Here is a 16,730-nt window from a genome sequence, read left to right as displayed (position 1 = left end):
GGTTTTCAGAGTAAAACCATAATAAAAACGGCTGAACCATGAGGTATAATCAAGCTCTGCTATAGCAGATATGCCCAAAAAGTTGTCTCACATGGTTCCACCAACTGACACTCCCTTGGTAACATGCACTCAAGGTCCAGTTGCTGTACATCCTACTCACAAGGCACCCTCTCTCATTGTAGCCATTGTGCAGGTATGTAGTGGTACCCCATTGCAAATTTAATTTACATTTTCCTGAGGATGAATGAGACTTGCTACCTTTGTGTGTTCGTTGGCCCTTTGTCCTAGTTTGTGAAGTGCCTGTTCAAATTTTTCCCAGTTTTCTATTAGGCTGGTTTTCTTTTTCTTAGTGAACTGTTGAAATTCTGTATACATTTTGAAAATGAATTATTTGCCAGATATACATTACAGATGCTATTTTCCATTCTGTGAGCTGCATTTTTATTTTTTCAATGGTATCTTTTTGATCAATAGATAGTCTTTGTTTTTAAATGATTTTATTTATTTATTCATGAGAGACACACAGAGACAGAGAGAGAGAGACAGAGAGGCAGAGACACAGGCAGAGGGAGAAGCAGGCTCCATGCAGGGAGCCTGACGTGGGACTCGATCCCCTGTCTCCAGGATCACATCCTGGGCTGAAGGTGGCGCTAAACCGCTGAGCCACCCGGGCTGCCCTTGATCAATAGAGATCATTTATTTTGATAGAGAAATGTACCGTCTCTCTCATTTAGATTGGCAATGTGAGTCCCGTTTAAGACCTTTCTACAGACTCTGAGGTCATGGAGATGCTCTGGTTTCTTCTCGAAGCTTTATTGTTTTACTTTTCATGGTTAGATCTGTACATCTTCTGGAATTGGCATTTACTCCTGGCGTGAAGTGGGGGGTTATGGAATGTATTTTCCCATGTGGATATCCATTGATCAGCACTATTTATTAGAAAGATCATCTTTCCCCCTTTGACATGTATTGTGTTGTATGTTGAATGTATATATGGTTTTCTGGACTTCCTATCCTGCTCCGTTTGTCTATTCATCTGTGCTTATGTGAGCACAGCGTCAATGTAAATTTTTTCATCCCAGAGATATGAAGACATCCCTCAGTGTGCAGTAAATGAATCATCGCTGACTTGGGCAGAGGCCGTAGCACATCTCTTGCTTGTGAAATCGTATCATGGAGGATGCTGGAGAGAGAGAGAAAGAATTCATCCAGCTTCTTTTATCTCATTCTGCCACTCACAAATGTCACTGAGTTCCCTGCCTGAGTCATTAAAGAAAACTGATTGGATGCAAGTCAGAGCACACTGCAAAAAGCAATTAATATCTTGACACTTAAACACAGAAAGAAGTCTGATGTGAGCTTGGACAATGTTAGAGTTTAAGAATGCTTCTCAGTTTTACAATAAAATACAGATTCAGACCTAAATACAAGGTTTGCATACAGATCAACCGAGCCTGGATTGCATTTTGCCAGAGTGCTCTGAACAAGTAAATTAAGGAAACAATGTGTAAGTAATCTTGTAGGGAAAATGTTTATCCTCCCCATGAGGACAAATCAATGTGCAATGTGCAATCGTAAGACATTTTAATCTGTCATTAATTTAGATTCCTCCCCACCCCCAAGTACCAGCAAAAGTCAATACTTGGTTAACTTACTTTATGCCATTGAAGGTACCTTTTTAAAAAAGCACACCTTCTCCTCATGCTCCAGTTTTCAGGCTTTGTCCGTGGTAAGCCGGAATCACTGGGATTTGGCCATAACTGGATGTGGATTATCTGTGGACCAGTCCTCTTTATAGAATGGAGGGGAGGAGGCGTACCTGGCTTTAGACAGATGTGATACTATGTTATGTGAAAAATACACCAGTATTAGAAAACAGGAACAGAGCAATGACATTTCTGGCTGGAGCCCAACCTGTGCAGCATGCCGTTTCTCTGCTGTCTCAAATCTGACTTCAGCTCACAGTGGTTTTTGAAGAGTCCTGAAAGATTCATTAAATCCTGGACATAAAATTATTGTTGGAAATCAGCAGTGTGTGTATGGTTAATTGCAAATATAGTTTCCTTTCCTTTGTCAGGAAAAGCACCTAATAAATTTTGCCTCATAAGTAACCAAGTAGTCACCTGTGAAGAGAAGATACATAAGTGCTATTTTCATGCTGGCTGCTCACAGGCATATCCCACATTGTAAGGATTTTTGTGTGATTTCAGAAATCCCAATGAGGAAGGCTTGCCTGGCTCGTTCTCTCTGGGAACGAGAGATGTTTGTTTGATGGGGATGTCTCTGCCAGCCTAAGTTAGCATTTTATTACTAATTAACTTTATTATTAAAGCTCGGTCTTAACATAAATGATGTATGGATGTCCTATTTCTTTCTGATCCAACCTTTTTCCTGCCCTTTGCTCTACTCATTTATTTATTTGGCTGATATTTATTTATTAAGCAACTTGAATGTGCAAGGCCATGGCTAGGGGCTAAATTCCCCAGAAGGAGCAATGTCTTAAACATAGTAGATGCTAAAAACAACAACAACAACAACAACAAAAACCATAGTAGATGCTTAATAAATATTTGTTGAATGATGAGCGATAAAATGAATGCATGGTATCTGAGATCTGATGTCCCGGGATTTCCATTCTAATGAATGTACATATAGCAATCAGGTAAGCAAATAAATAATTTCAAACAGCCAGAGGTGTAAGGAAAGATGATTTTTACCTCAGAGGGAAGCAGAGGCACTGCCTGAGTTGGGGTAACCAGGGAAAGCCCCCTGAGAATGTGGTATGTGGGCATCTCAAGGTGAGCATATCTGGCAGAAGGAGTTGGCTGTGCAAAGGTCCTGAGGTGGTAATAAAGACTGAGAAGGCATGTGGCTTGAATCTCGTGAGCACAGTAGGAGGGAGATTGATGAAGTGGGCAGGAGCTGGATTAGGCAGGGCCTTCAGGGACCATAAAGAGGTTAGTTTTTTTTTAAATTATTTAATTAAATTCAAGTTACTTAACATATAGTGTTGCATTAGTTTCAGAGGTAGAATTTAGTGATTCATCACTTGCATATCACACTCAGTGCTCATCACATCACGTGCTTTCTTCATACCTATCACCCAGTTACTCTATCCCCCCATATTCCTCCCCTCAAGCAAACCTCAGTTTGTTTCCCAGACTTAAGAGTCTCTTATGGTTTGTCTCTCTGTTTTCATCTTATTTTTCCTCCCTTCAGCTATGTTCATCTGTTTTATTTCTTAAATTCTCACGTATGAGTGAAATCATACGGTATTTGTCTTTCTCTGACTTATTTCTCTTAGAAAAATACTCTCTAGTTCCATCCACACCACTGCAAATGGCAAGATTTCATCCTTTCTGATGGCTGAGTAATATTCCATCATATATAAACACCACATCTTCTTTATCCAGTCATCTGTTGATGGACATTGTGGCTCCTCCCACGGTATGGCTATTGTGGACATTGGTGATATGAACATTAGGGTGCAGGTGTCCTGGCGTTTCACTACATCAGTATCTTTGAGGTAAATCCCTAGTGGTGCAATCGCTGGGTCATAGGGTAGCTCTATTTTTAACTTTTTGAGGAACCCCCAGAGGTAAAGGATCAGTACTCTGAAAACAATAGAACACTCATGAAAGAAACTGAGGAAGACACAAAGAAGTGGAAAAATATTCCATGCTCATGGATTAGAAGAATAAAATTGTTAAAATATCTATGCTACTCAAAGCAATCTACACATTCAATGCAATTCCTAACAAAATATCATCAATATTTTTGCAAATTTTTTTCTCTTCAAGATTTTTTAATTTTTTTTTCATTTTTTTAAATTTTTATTTATTTTTTTACATATATATATTTTTAAATTGGAGTTCAATTTGCCAACATATAGCATAACACCCAGTGCTCATCCCATCAAGTGCCCCCCTCAGTGCCTGTCACCCAGTCACCCCCACCCCCCGCCCACCTCCCTTTCCACCACCCCTTGTTTGTTTCCCAGAGTTAGGAGTCTCTCATGTTCTGTTCCCTTTCTGATATTTCCCACTCATTTTTTCTCCTCTCTCCTTTATTCCCTTTCACTATTTTTTTTATATTCCCCAAAGGAATGAGACCATACATTTGTTTTTATTGAAGTTCGATTTGCCAACATATAGTATAATACTATACTCAGTGCTCATCCCATCAAGTGCTCCCCTCAGTGCCTGTCACCCAGTCACTCCGTCCTCCTGCCCACCTCTCCTTCCACAACCATTTGTTTGTTTCCCAGAGTTAAGAGTCTCTCATGGTTTGTCTCCTTCTCTAATTTTTCCCACTCAGTTCCCCTCCTTTTCCTTATAATCCCTTTCACTATTTATTATATTCCCCGTATGAGTGAAATCATATGATGATTGTCCTTCTCCAATTGACTTTCTTCACTCAACATAATACCCCCCAGTTCCATCCATGTCGAAGAAAAAGGTGGATTCATCCTTTCTGATGGCTGAGTAATAATCCATTGTAAATACATATACCACATCTTCTTTATTCATTCATCTGTCAAAGGACATCATGGCTCATTCCACAGTCTGGCTATTGTGGACATTGCTTCTATGAACACTGGGGTGCAGGTGTCCCGGCGTTTCACTGCATCTGTATCTTTGGGATAAATACCCAGGAGTGCAATTGCTGGGTCGTAGGGCAGCTCTATTTTTAACTCTTTGAGGACCCTCCACACAGTTTTCCAGAGTGGCTGCACCAGCTTGCATTCCCACCAACAGTGCAAGAGAGTTCCCCTTTCTCCATATCCTCTCCAACATTTGCAAATGTTTCAAAATATATCACAAAGCCATTGGATTATGTCACAAAGCAGGGAGATGACATAATCCATAATCCAATTCATACTTTTAAGATCACTCTGGCTATGATGCAAAGAATGGGCTGAAGGGAAGAAGGGGTGGAAGCATGGGGGACTGACCCAGAAGGAGTTGCAACAGGACAGGAGAGGTGGCTGGGCTGGGCAGGGGCAAGGCCATCAGGTCCAGTAATGTGTGATTTAACTGGTCTTCCGGGTGGAGTGCTAGTTAGTGTAGGAGCATGTTAGATACGCCCCACCCCAGATCTACTGAATCAGAAAATGTTGGAGGTAAGTGAAGGTTGCAGGTCCAGTAATGTGTGATTTAACTGGTCTTCCAGGTGGTTCTAATGCATGCTTAAGTTTGAGAACCACTGACCTCATACACCTTCTCTATGAGGTCAAGACCTGTTCCCCAGCACATCCATACTTCTATCACTGCTTTATTTGGAAGACCCAGCCTTTACAGAATCAAGACTGGGGTATGGCAGGCACCTAATATTGCTGGTGTAACACTGACCCATAACCATCCCTTGACTCCTGGCTTTTGATCCTTTGCCTTGCATTGACATCACTCCCTAGCAACCATGGCTCACTGCTATTTGTCACTGGAGCTCTACTTTGATAGCAAGGTCCACTGCCATCCCCTGGCCCCTTGTTTTCCAGCCATCTTCGTGGCAGCGTGTTCTGTGGCTGTGCTGGTCTGGTACCGCTGTCCATCCAGCACAACTGCTTTTTCAGTTACTAAGGTTAACAAAGTTTCACTCACGGCCTCCCCTGAGCAAGCCCACAGTTCTTCAGAGCCCAGTTTGTGTTTGGATGATCAGGGAAGTAGGTGGAGAAGGCTCTTAATTGCTTGTCGTTGCCCCACTCTGTGCCCTGTCAAGCCCTGACTTTTGCTCTGCGCCATGGTGAGTACTTGGTGAGCGCTGAGGTACATCTGCGATGATCACATAGGTAATCACTCTCCTTCGGCACTTAGCATGTGCCAGGAACCTACTGCTTGTTCCCCACAATGACCTGAAGAGGTAGAAATTGTTCCTGTCCCCATATGATCAAGAGGAGCCTCAGCGAAATGTACCAAGGATTATACAGCTGGTATCTTGAATCTTGGATTTAAAGCATGGATCAAAATAGTGTATTTGCAGGAAAAAAAAATCAGTTCCAGCAAGGCCAACAGATAAGGGGAAGATTGCCCCTGGAAAGACCACTCCCAAGAGCACCACAGAGGGGGACACAGGGGAACCTGGCTCTGGCAGGAGGTGGATGGAACTGTGTGGGCAGGAGCCTTTATGGTGGCTTCCAGGGGAAGCAGCAGGAGAGGCTGGGTGGGTAAGGAGGTTTAGCACTGATTGCTTAATTTCTCTATGGTCCCTGAGCTCTCCTCCTGGATTCTTAACCTCAGGACATCTGCATTAGAACACAGTCCCTGGCTGCGGGCAGGTGCGGAATAGCTGGGAGTGTGAACGTCTCCTAAAACATGATGCTGGAGTGTGGGCTCTGGAATGGTTGGTTTGCATTTAAAAAGTGCACTCCGGAGCCTGAGTCCTGTGCTCTCTCTAGGAATTGGCTGGCCCCGAGAGGGATGAGGAGGGATTATTAGCCTGGCCGGAGACACTGAGAATCGTCTAACTCGTATGCAACACAGGCGGGACTCAAACTCAAATCTGGGTGGGCCCGGGGATTCTGACTCCAAACTTCAAGGAGTGTTGGGATGGACTTTGAACTGGGGGAGACCTGCATGACTGGTGCCCAGATAGAGCCACTCAAATGGATTTCCACCAGAAGTCTAATTCCAGGGGCTGGATGCAGCCCACCACAGGGCAGTGATGACCACGTGACAGCATTCACCCAGGAAGACAAGACCAGAGGCATCAAGGGAAGATGTAGAAGGAGGATGGGTCTTCGGGCTGTGACTAAATCCTACAAGTTCCATTTCACTTGGAACAACTTTCAGGTCCTTGGGGTTTCTGGGAATGGAAATAGTCACCCTGGTCTTAAGAGGTTTTGAGAGAATTAAATCCAAATCCACATACAAAGCTCCAGGCTCATAATAATTATTCAACAAACTTAATTGCCTTCCTCCAGCTCAGGGGGCTAGCACAGGCAAACATTTTGGCCCCCCTGGTCGGCCCTGGAGAGGCAGGAAGCCCATGGTTATTCTGTAGGTTGGCAGACCAGTGGGGGACCAGCCTTGTGGTCTAAAGTCATGTCCTGAGGTTACAAAAACCTGCCATGGGAGCTCAGAACCCAGAGAGAAAGCCAGGAACATAAGATCCACTGAGAAAGAAGGAGACAGCTTTTTGAGAAGCTGTGGAGAGGTTTTTAGGGATCTAGCGTTGGCGACAGCAGTCCCATAGAGAGAGGGGGTTCTGACATCAGGATGCTGTCATTAGGAAGCAAGAGAGAATGTAAGGAATTGGCCACTAAGGTGAAGTCTTTCCTGGGGTGTGCTTTCCAAGGGCAGAGGACAATGGGCGACCGGCTGGACTCTCACTTAGCCCTACGTCAGCATCCATTCATCCACCCATGCATTTGACCAACACCTACTAAGCACCTGCTGGGTGTTAATTCTGGTGATCAAAGAATAGTAGCAAACCCAGGGTCCACTCCCAGGGGATTTGAGTCAGCCGCTGGGCCGAACATGTAAATACATACGTCCCCAGGAATTGTGCGTATAGGCTGCCAGGAGAGCATATGAGAGGATGGCTGGTAACCTGGGTATGGGGAAGTTTCAGGAGGAGGTGCCCCTGGGGTCTCCTCTGTGCGTGAAGATGGATGTCCAATGGAAAGAGGACATGAGAACACTATTCAGAGCTGAGGAAACAGCGTGGCTGGCATGCAGAGACATGAACAGGTAAGGCTATTTCAGGGCCTACTGCCCCTTCCTGGTGGAATGCAGAGTTTAGGGGAGGATCAGAAATCAGGGGAGGCCACTGCCCCCATCTTACCATCAAGGAAACTGAGACTCACAGGCTGTGCTCGCCCAGGGTTGAGCAGGGAGTGAGCAGCAAAATGGAGAGGTAAGCCAATGCTCATTGTCCCCAGGCCCCATGTCACTGCTGTTCTGGAAGAGTCTTTCTACAGCGTGTGTTTTAGCAATTGGTCTAGAAGTCAGTATTTGGAGCTCAGGGTAATTTTCATGTGTGGTTTCAGCAACGGACAATGTAGTTGAACTAAAGAAAGAATCAAGATACAGGTGCAGTTGTATGAAGATCTAGATATACAGGGGAGGCATCTTGTGCCTCTAAGGAAGGGGTGCGTTATTTAGTAAGCCGGCTTATCATTTTCGAAACGTTTACTCATGCTTTACATCTTTCACCAAAATAAGTCTATGTGGGCTGAAGGGCTCAATGTTAAAAACCATGAAACCGTGAAGGTGCTGGCAGGAAATACATGTAAACGTAAAGGGTTTTTCTAAGCCTGGCATCACGCTTGGACCAACTTTGCTAAATACGAGTGCATGTTATAAACGAGACGTAAACGTGCCTGCAGACACGACAGAGGAACCCGCGCCAGACCTGCTCTTCCCCAGTAAACACGCAGGACATCGGGCAGAACATGAAGAAGGTGAAATTGTTTCCAGGCTTATTATACCCGGGGCATCCACAAATGTGAGGTCAGCAAGAAGGTCACCCCGGGATTCTGCTTGGAGGAACGTTCTGGGCTGTGAGGGAGCAGCTTCGGCCCATCTCTCCTCACATAACTACTCCAAGACCGTCCCCCTGAGGTCTTGGGGACTGCGGTTCCGCTAAACCTGTGGCCCTTACTCTGTGTCCGTGTCACCAATCCTGCAGCAGCATGCGACACGGGTGGCCCATCCTCCTTCAGACCCCCTCCTCTGCTGGCCTCTCTCCTCCTCGCTGGCCTCCACCTCTGCCTCCCTTCCAAGGCCCTCCTCCTTCTATCTGTGGTTTCCTGGGATCAGCACCTGCAGGATGTTGGCTCAGATACCATCTGTGGGCCGAGGGCCCCTGCTTGGATCCTCACAGCCCGTCCCTTCTCCGACATCCCGGCCACAGGTCCCGATGACCGGCTGACACCGCCGTGACATGCGTGACAGTACCACACATTCACGCAGCCACACATGGCAAGCTTGGTCGTGCTGTCCTCAGCTATAGCTGCATTACCAGCTCTCCGGCTAAGAGTAGGCGGGGCCCTCCCCCTCCCCTTCCCTGGCTGTCTGCATTTACCCGGCATCCCCCGCCCCCTGCTGATCCACATTAGGCCCCTCCTGTGTGTCCACCACCTCCCACCTTACTACCTCCATACCCTTTTCTCTGGCATCTCATCCTCGAGTTCATTCTCCATAAGCAAGCGAAGGCATCCACCGAACCAGATGAAATCTGATTATGTCATGTTCTCCAGCTCCCACGGCACATGGTCTAGAACCTGCTGGGTCTGTGGCTCCCCGCTCTATCCCCCCCTCCCCGTGCTCCCCCTGCCACACTCACCTCCTGCTGAGCCCCAGCCACCTTGCTGTCCCAAGCACACCACACCCATTTCCACTCAGGCCCCTGGCACCTGCTGCTTGCTTGACAGGAATATTCTCCTTATCATCATGTCACCAACCCAGAGTGGTCCTCCCAACCTCCTCGCCAAAATCCCTCCCTGTGGTTCACGTCAGAAGGCATGAAGGAGCTTGTCTTCATTCGTTGGGTGGATTTAATTATTTCACTGAAATCCCTGTAAGTGCTGCATCTTCAGCACCCGGACCAGGGCTGAGCCCAGAGGCCCTCAGGGGATATTTGTGGGAAAAAATGGAGTATTTCTTGATATTTGTATTAAAGGTAAAAAAGAATACAATGCTGTGTAAAGGAAATGTTTCCTACTATAGAAAAGATGTTATTAATGTGGGTTTGGAATGCTCAGTGAACTTACAAATGCCTGCAGATAAACTCCTATAAATTAGCTGGAAATTCTCAGTTGTAATGAAGAATAGCATAAAATAAGATCTTTAGAAACAATACATATAATGATGGTAATAAGCCTTTACATAAACACAGCACAGCACCATCTACATTCATGTTTGCACTGTTGTTCCGGTCTCCCCACATTCGCAAAGATGAGATTTTGCTATTGAAAAGGTGGCTTGGCAAATTGAACACCAATAAAAAAATAAATTTATAAAAAGAAAAGAAAAGGAAAGAAGGAAAGGAAAGGAAAGGAAAGGAAAGAAAAGAAAAAAAGAAAAAAGAAAAGAAAAGAAAAGAAAGAAAAGAAAAGAAAAGAAAAGAAAAGAAAAGAAAAGAAAAGAAAAGAAAAGAAAAGAAAAGAAAAGAAAAGAAAAGAAAAGAAAAGAAAAGAAAAGAAAAAGTGGCTCGGGTCAGGTTCTGCGGGAGACAGGTGATGGGCAGAGATTCGTTCTCACGGGTCCCCGGGGAGAGTGTGCGGGTCAGCAGCCTGCAGGGGGAAGAAGCGTCCCTCTGGGGGCCCCCAGAGTTGCTGTTCCCCCTGGAGGCAAGGGAGTGGGCCTTTCTGCCTCTGCTGGGAACAGTGTCCAGGGGTAGCTGGCCTCTGGGGGTCAGCGACGTGTGGGGGGACTTTCTTCAGCTGAAGGCAATTGCAGGGAGCAGCTCCCCTGACGCTGTCGGCCAGCAGCCCCGGAGGGGCCCCAGGGCAGCACAGCACCATGCAGGGGGACTGTGTTCATCTGTGACCCTGAGAGAGGCACAGAGCCTGGCCTGCCTCCTGGGCCTGCCCTGGGAGCTGGCCCGCCTCACAGGACACCAGGGCACAGTCCATGCTCTGCCTGGAGAGCTCAGAGCTGAACACCCAGGAGAGGAGAGGGGCTCTGGCCGCTTCGGAGGACCCACCTTGCCTCCCATCCTGCAGGAGGCCCTGCGAAAACTGGGGACTCTCTTCCTGGGTCCCAGATGGGAACCCAGCTTTGTCTTGGTGCCTCTGCCCTCCTTGGAGTCAATCTGCCACAGAATCAATAAGGAGGGACCAGGAGGGACGGTTGTCCCAGGTGTCCACCAGCTTGGAGAGACACAACGAGAAACATGGGAAACAAATGAAGAAACACAACCGTGTGTAGACAGACAAGCCTACAATGGATAGTTGTGGGGGAGACTGTGGAGGAGGGAACGCAGGGATCCCCTCCCCCTGCGGGAGGCGCAGCCAGCACAGGGCAGCCTTCTCTGCGTCTCCGTGGCCAGGAAAGCTTCCTTCCCGTGTGAAGTGTGCCTGCAGTTAGTTGATTATGGCCCAGAGAGGGTTTGAATGAATCATAGAGAAACACAGGAACATAGGAACACGGACCAGCCTCAGGGTTTCGGTGACCCACGGTTCCTTAAGGCGGCTGCACTGTAATGTACTCTGCTTCCCTCTCCAAATGCTCAGAAAAACGAGTTTCATCTTCATACTTAACCCTTTTACATTATTAAAGTAATATTTTAAACCTATAATAGTAACTCCTCATGGTTGTACATCACTTGGAGTTTTTAACAGCCGTGTTTTTAGTGGAGAAGCGAAGTGTGGAAATTGTGTGCAGTGTAGACACAAGAAGTAAGAAGAGAACATACTGTCCTATTGCCATCCACATGTGTGAAGCCTGTTTGTGGGGGGCAGCTGCTGACAGTGGCCCCCTTTGCTGAGGGCTGGGTTTGGGGCTGGGAAATTGGATGAGGCGGTTTTCACCACGTGTCCTTTGATCCTTTCTGAAGGATGAATGATATGAAGGCATTACTATTCAAAAAACATGTTTTAAGGCGGCTTCAGAGTATTTTCCTGTGTCTTCAGGAGTGATGAAAAGAGGCCACTGCCACCCTCGTTTTACAAAGGCAAACAACAGGTGGGACTTGGCCATGGGCTCCTCTCTGCTGGGTCGGGGCTCCCCCTACAAGGCTTTTTGCCTCTGATTTCATCTACATCTGAAGACCTATCTGTCTTGGGAGCCACTCAAACTTCTCAGAGGCAAGCCCAGCTTCACGAGGTGAACTGCTGCAACTTTTATACAATTTTTATGGCATCAAAAGTCTGTTTCCTCAGAGAAAGTCAAAGCAATGTCTGATTCATAAGCAAAGAACAATTTCCTTGAAGTCAATTTGCTTTCTTCGCAGGAGCCTGCTGAATGATGACATTCACTGGGACCACAAAATGCAGAGCCACGTCTCAGGTGGAAGGGTTGGAAGAAATTCAGTGTGAAAGTCTGGTCTCCCTGCACCCCCCCCCCCAGGACAGGTATGAAAAGACCCTTCTGCACACACCTGAATCCACCCCCCTTTCCAGACAGGGCACTTGTGGAAGATTCTATCTTTTCTCATTTCCAGAAACTGGGTCTCCTCCGACCCTGGCTATCCAGGTGCATGCACAGTAGATGCAGCAGGTGGGGGCTGGTGGGGCTGGGCAGTCAGCAAGGAAACTCTTCTCAGTGGAATTCAACTCAAAATGGGCCTCACTGTGAGAAAGTCACTGCTACTTCAATGACACATCTGTGAAATGGAAACAATTCCTTCTTAGGCTCGTTGGAACCGTTAAAATGGTGAAGTGACTGGCACAGTGCCTGGAGGAAAGTGTGTTTCACACAGATGCTGCTTCAGGGGACAAGGGCCAGAATTGGGGGTACACGTGTCTCCACCCTCATTTCTGAGATGACTTCCCAGCAGGACAATTGCCAGGAACACCCTGGTCATGCAGCGCCCCTGCTTGAAGGCCTGAGGTGGCCGTGGGCAAGGCTCCACACCAATCAGGGCTGGGGACATGGGAGAGGTGTGGGTGACATTTGGGAGGATGGGGTGGAGAAGCAGGTTTTCTAGTGCCTTCCAGAAGAATTTCTGAGTGTGGGGACTGGGAAAGGGTCACAAGGAGGGTAGAAGCTGGGATTCTGAGGAGGACAAGATTCTAAGGTCACACAGGAGATTATGAGCACCAAACCCTTGTTACATCGGACCAGCTGGCACGCACTGCTCAGGGGCTCCTCACCATCACCTGACAGGCGGATGCTCTTTGCAGTTCTATTTATAGATGGCAGGGTGAGTCAGGCCAGCCAGGGGTCCCCAGGGCCCCGAGGATCCAGTGGGTGTGCTGGACCAGCGGCACTAGCATCAAGGCCAGAGGTGCTGAGACCCCAAGTGGAATCAGGGCCCCGACACAAGTTGGACGCCAGAGGCCAGACCACTGCCTCCTGAAGAGTTAAGGAGACTGTTCTCCTCTTCATCACTTTGGCCAGGAGGGCTGTGTGTGTGTGTGTGTGTGTGTGTGTGCGTGTGTGTGTGTGTGTGTGCATTTGCGAGTCTGGGCAGGACTGTGGGCATGTAGGTAAGGGGGGTGTGAGTATGTGCGTGTGTGCATGTGTATGAATGGGAGAGACATATGTGAGTGTGGATTTGTGTATATGTGTATGACCGTGAGTACATGCGAGGTGTGAGTTTGTGTGTGATTGAACATGTGTGTGTGAGTTTGAGGGTGGGAGGCAGTGTGAGCATGGCTAAGGTGAGCGTGAGTGTGTGCATGCACCCTGGACACATGGCTGGGATGCAAACACGTCCCTCTGGAATGCACCCCTGTCTGCAGAGCAGGCGCACTGAGTCAGGCGGGCTGCGAGCCACATGACAGCCTCTGGAAGCTCGTGGGCTATGGTTGCCCCTTCACGTGGCTCCAGACCCCCGGGCACAAGGACGCTCCACGCACCTACCGGTCACCAGTGTGGCTCTTCCATGGGGGGCGGGGGGGGGGGTCCTGGCCCAAAGTGCGTCTGTTCTCTGCATATCTGAGCCTGCAAGGGAGACCCAGGTGCATAGAGTCACATCTCCATGTTTTTGTTCCTAAAATGCAGGTGGTGAGGATCGGATTAGAGACAGAGAGAGAGGAGGGGATGTGCGTTCTCGGGACAGGGAGTATGATTCAGCCAAACACGTCGCATGCTTCGAATCTCTTGTTTGCCTGTGAAACTGATGTGCTTCATGCACTCTGCAGACATCGCGGCGTCCATCCGCCGTGCCAGGGCCTGTGCGAGCTGCTGGGGCAGAGCCATGCGCCTTCACACACCAGCGCTGGCTGCGAGCTGTCAGGACAGGCACACACGGAACATGTCATTAACCACTGGCATGTGCACTGGGGCGGTGATCGGGGCTCAGATGTTGTCCTGCACGGGGTGGGGTGTAGGTGACCAGGGCCCTTCGATACGCACTTCTTAGGAGTGAGAGTCACCTCTCTGCGCCCAGGGTGTGAGACACCATGCCTTAGAGAGGCCACGGCCACAGGGAAGCATCCCCCATCCACCTTCCCCTCCCGCACCTTCTCCCCCCCTCCCACCACCACCTCCTCCACCTTCATCTCCCAGTCTCCTTCCCATCATCCCCTCCCCCGACTTCCCCTCCCCAACCTCCTCTTCCCCCACCATTCCTGCCCTCCCCCGCCCCTCCTTGCAGTGAGTGGGCCACAGCGAGCCTCAGCCCAGGATGGGACACACAGGCCTGAAACAGCCCAGGCCCTTGGTCTCCCATCTTATAACTCCAGTTGGCAGGCACCGACCTTCCACTCAGTTAAAACACCTGGGATCTGATGATCTGGCCTCACCACATCCCTCCCCTCCCCCCACGGCCCCCCACCCTTCCCACAAGGGCCAGCTAATCACAGCAGGCTCCCACAATGAGCAGAGCACGGGTCCAAGATCATAGGCGTGCCCGTCTCTGAAGTGGGTACGGTGATTACCGCCAGCTTCTTCTACAGTGACAGGGGCACGGAGGGGTCACGTAGCCTGTCTGTGATTATACAGTAGGATTCATGGGGTTTAAAACCACAACATTCTGGAATCGGAACTCTTGCTCGTGTCTATTCTACTGTGTCACCTTCCAAAGCTTCTCAGATCTCAACACAGTTTCCTCCTCCTGTTCAGACTTGAAAGCCGGTGTACCTCGGGATCGTGCTGCGAGGACGCCGGGCTAACCCCTGTGTTTGCACTACTACTCACTCCAACGATTTTTATGAAGTGCCAGCTATGCCATAGGCGGGGTTCTGGATGCTGAGAACACAGCAATTTTCCTGCCTTCAGTACAATTTAGGGGAGATGAGAACAGAGACGCCAAAGAACAGCTACCATCAGACAGACACAGAGGATGCCCCTCCCTGGGCTCTCACTCACCCTCAGGAAGCAGGTGGCATTGTACTCAGTTCACAGATGCAGACACGGAGGCCAGGAGATATTACTAAGTGCATCTGAAGTCACATGGGCAACACCTTTGAACTGGACTTCATTTTGGGATAAATCCAGATCTGACTCTGAAGCCAAAGTTCTTAACCAGGCTGCACCAGGGCCACTGTCAAAGGAAATAGACTTTCATTTGTAGTCTATTTCCCCCTGTCCCTCTTTTCCCCCCATCTTCCCATGAGACACAGTCAAGGGTGACAGAACGGGGTCTGAGGGCTGGGGTGGGGGTAGAACCCTGGGGTCACTTCCTGAGGCCACCTGGCCATGCTCCTGCCCGTCCTGTCCCAGGAGGCCAGTCCTTCCCCCGCTTCAGTCCCATTCTGAACGAGATGGTCACACAGAAGTAAGTCACCGAGTCAGTAAAATGTCCTCTCTGACACCAACACTGCTTTGGTGTGTTTTTTCCCTCCTCTTGTACTAACAAACGTGTTCATGTAAAGACAAAAAAGAAAACCAAGCGATCTGTCACAGTCACACCTTCTCTCCTGGCCTCCATAATGAATGGTAGTGCTTAGAGTTAATCAATCACTCCCGTAACTGTCCTTGGGATGCCTCGCTTGCAAAGGGCCCCAAGCCCAGGCCCTGGAGTTTGCTGCTCTCACAGACTGCCTGTGCACTCGTGTAAACCCCGTGTTCCTGGTGCTCGCCAAGCACCTGCAGCAGGCGCCCAGCGGCTGGTCCTGGTGATCCTGTGGTCCTCCCACACCCTGGGGGATGCGCCGTCTCATTGGGCTGTGGGCAGGAGGGGTCTGCAGGCTGAGAGGACACTGCTTGTGGGGAGCAGGGCTGTGATGTGAACCTAAACCTGTGTCTTGGGGCCTCCCCATGAATCTTCTGCATCCTAGCTGATGTGACTATCTGGTCCTTAAAGATTCCATCCATATCCTCACCCAATGTTTGCAAGGTTGTTCTCCAAATCCTCAGATCTGAATTCCTGCCATTGGCCTTGTCCTTACCAATGGGACTGAGACAACCCATCCTACCACACGTTCAAATCAGACTCTGTGAGCCCAGAGGCCTCCTCAAGGTCTCTCGAGTCATCTTTCTGCAGAGCCTTACACGTCCCCCACACAGGAGGCAGCAAGACAGTAGTCAGCACACAAAGAAATTCGGCCTATAAACCAGATTCATTTATTGTGCTGTTCCTGCCGGAGACGAGATGCTGCACGGCCCCATGTGATGGAAACCAGGCCGTGTTTTGAAGGAAATCGATGAGATGATCTGTGTGTCACACAATCCCTCCTTGTCCTCACAGCACAGAGGCCAGAGTGGGTCGAAGGGGACTCAGAAACTGTCTCTGTGTACCTCGTTCAACCAGGTTAAAGACTTCCCTTGTATCCGCCATCGATTTGTTCTGGAAGCCAATGCAAAGGAACCCAAATGAATTGTCAACACATCCCCAACTGATGTGGTTTTAACTCTTAGACAGATAGGATCACAGTGAATTTCAATGAGCTTGACTTTGCCTGGATGGCTGGTGTGTGGAATTGGCCGGCTCCAGGCTGAGAGAAATTCTGTGTGCTCATGGTCATGGGGGTGTGAGCCTGTCATTCCAGTATACGCATCGGCAGCTGGTGGGGCCTCTGGATCTCCTGGAGCCTGTGCCTCTTAGATCTCGCCCTCTACTGCATCCAAAACTCAGCCAGACAACGTCACCTTGCTCTCAGGTGACACTTCCATGCATAGGGACCCATGCTTGTCTTCATGAGATCAGCTGCGGGAACATCGTACAAGGAACTGAAATGA

General features: G+C 48.7%; 2 long non-coding RNA genes across 2 annotated transcripts; one reads left to right on the top strand and one right to left on the bottom strand.

The window, feature by feature from the left end:
* Positions 1 to 4,900: 4,900 nt before the first annotated feature.
* On the top strand, positions 4,901 to 14,080 carry LOC144299137 (uncharacterized). Its single transcript, XR_013365917.1, has 3 exons — positions 4,901 to 5,122; positions 11,896 to 12,016; positions 13,611 to 14,080. It is a non-coding gene; the product is annotated as an uncharacterized LOC144299137 (long non-coding RNA).
* Positions 10,158 to 14,051, bottom strand: LOC144299140 (uncharacterized). Its single transcript, XR_013365922.1, has 3 exons — positions 13,466 to 14,051; positions 12,043 to 12,267; positions 10,158 to 11,946 (listed from the first exon to the last, which is right to left on the bottom strand). It is a non-coding gene; the product is annotated as an uncharacterized LOC144299140 (long non-coding RNA).
* Positions 14,081 to 16,730: the final 2,650 nt, after the last annotated feature.

Source organism: Canis aureus, chromosome 2 (genome assembly GCF_053574225.1).
Source record: "Canis aureus isolate CA01 chromosome 2, VMU_Caureus_v.1.0, whole genome shotgun sequence".
Classification (NCBI taxonomy): domain Eukaryota; kingdom Metazoa; phylum Chordata; class Mammalia; order Carnivora; family Canidae; genus Canis; species Canis aureus.
This window is presented reverse-complemented; position numbering and strand designations above follow the sequence as displayed.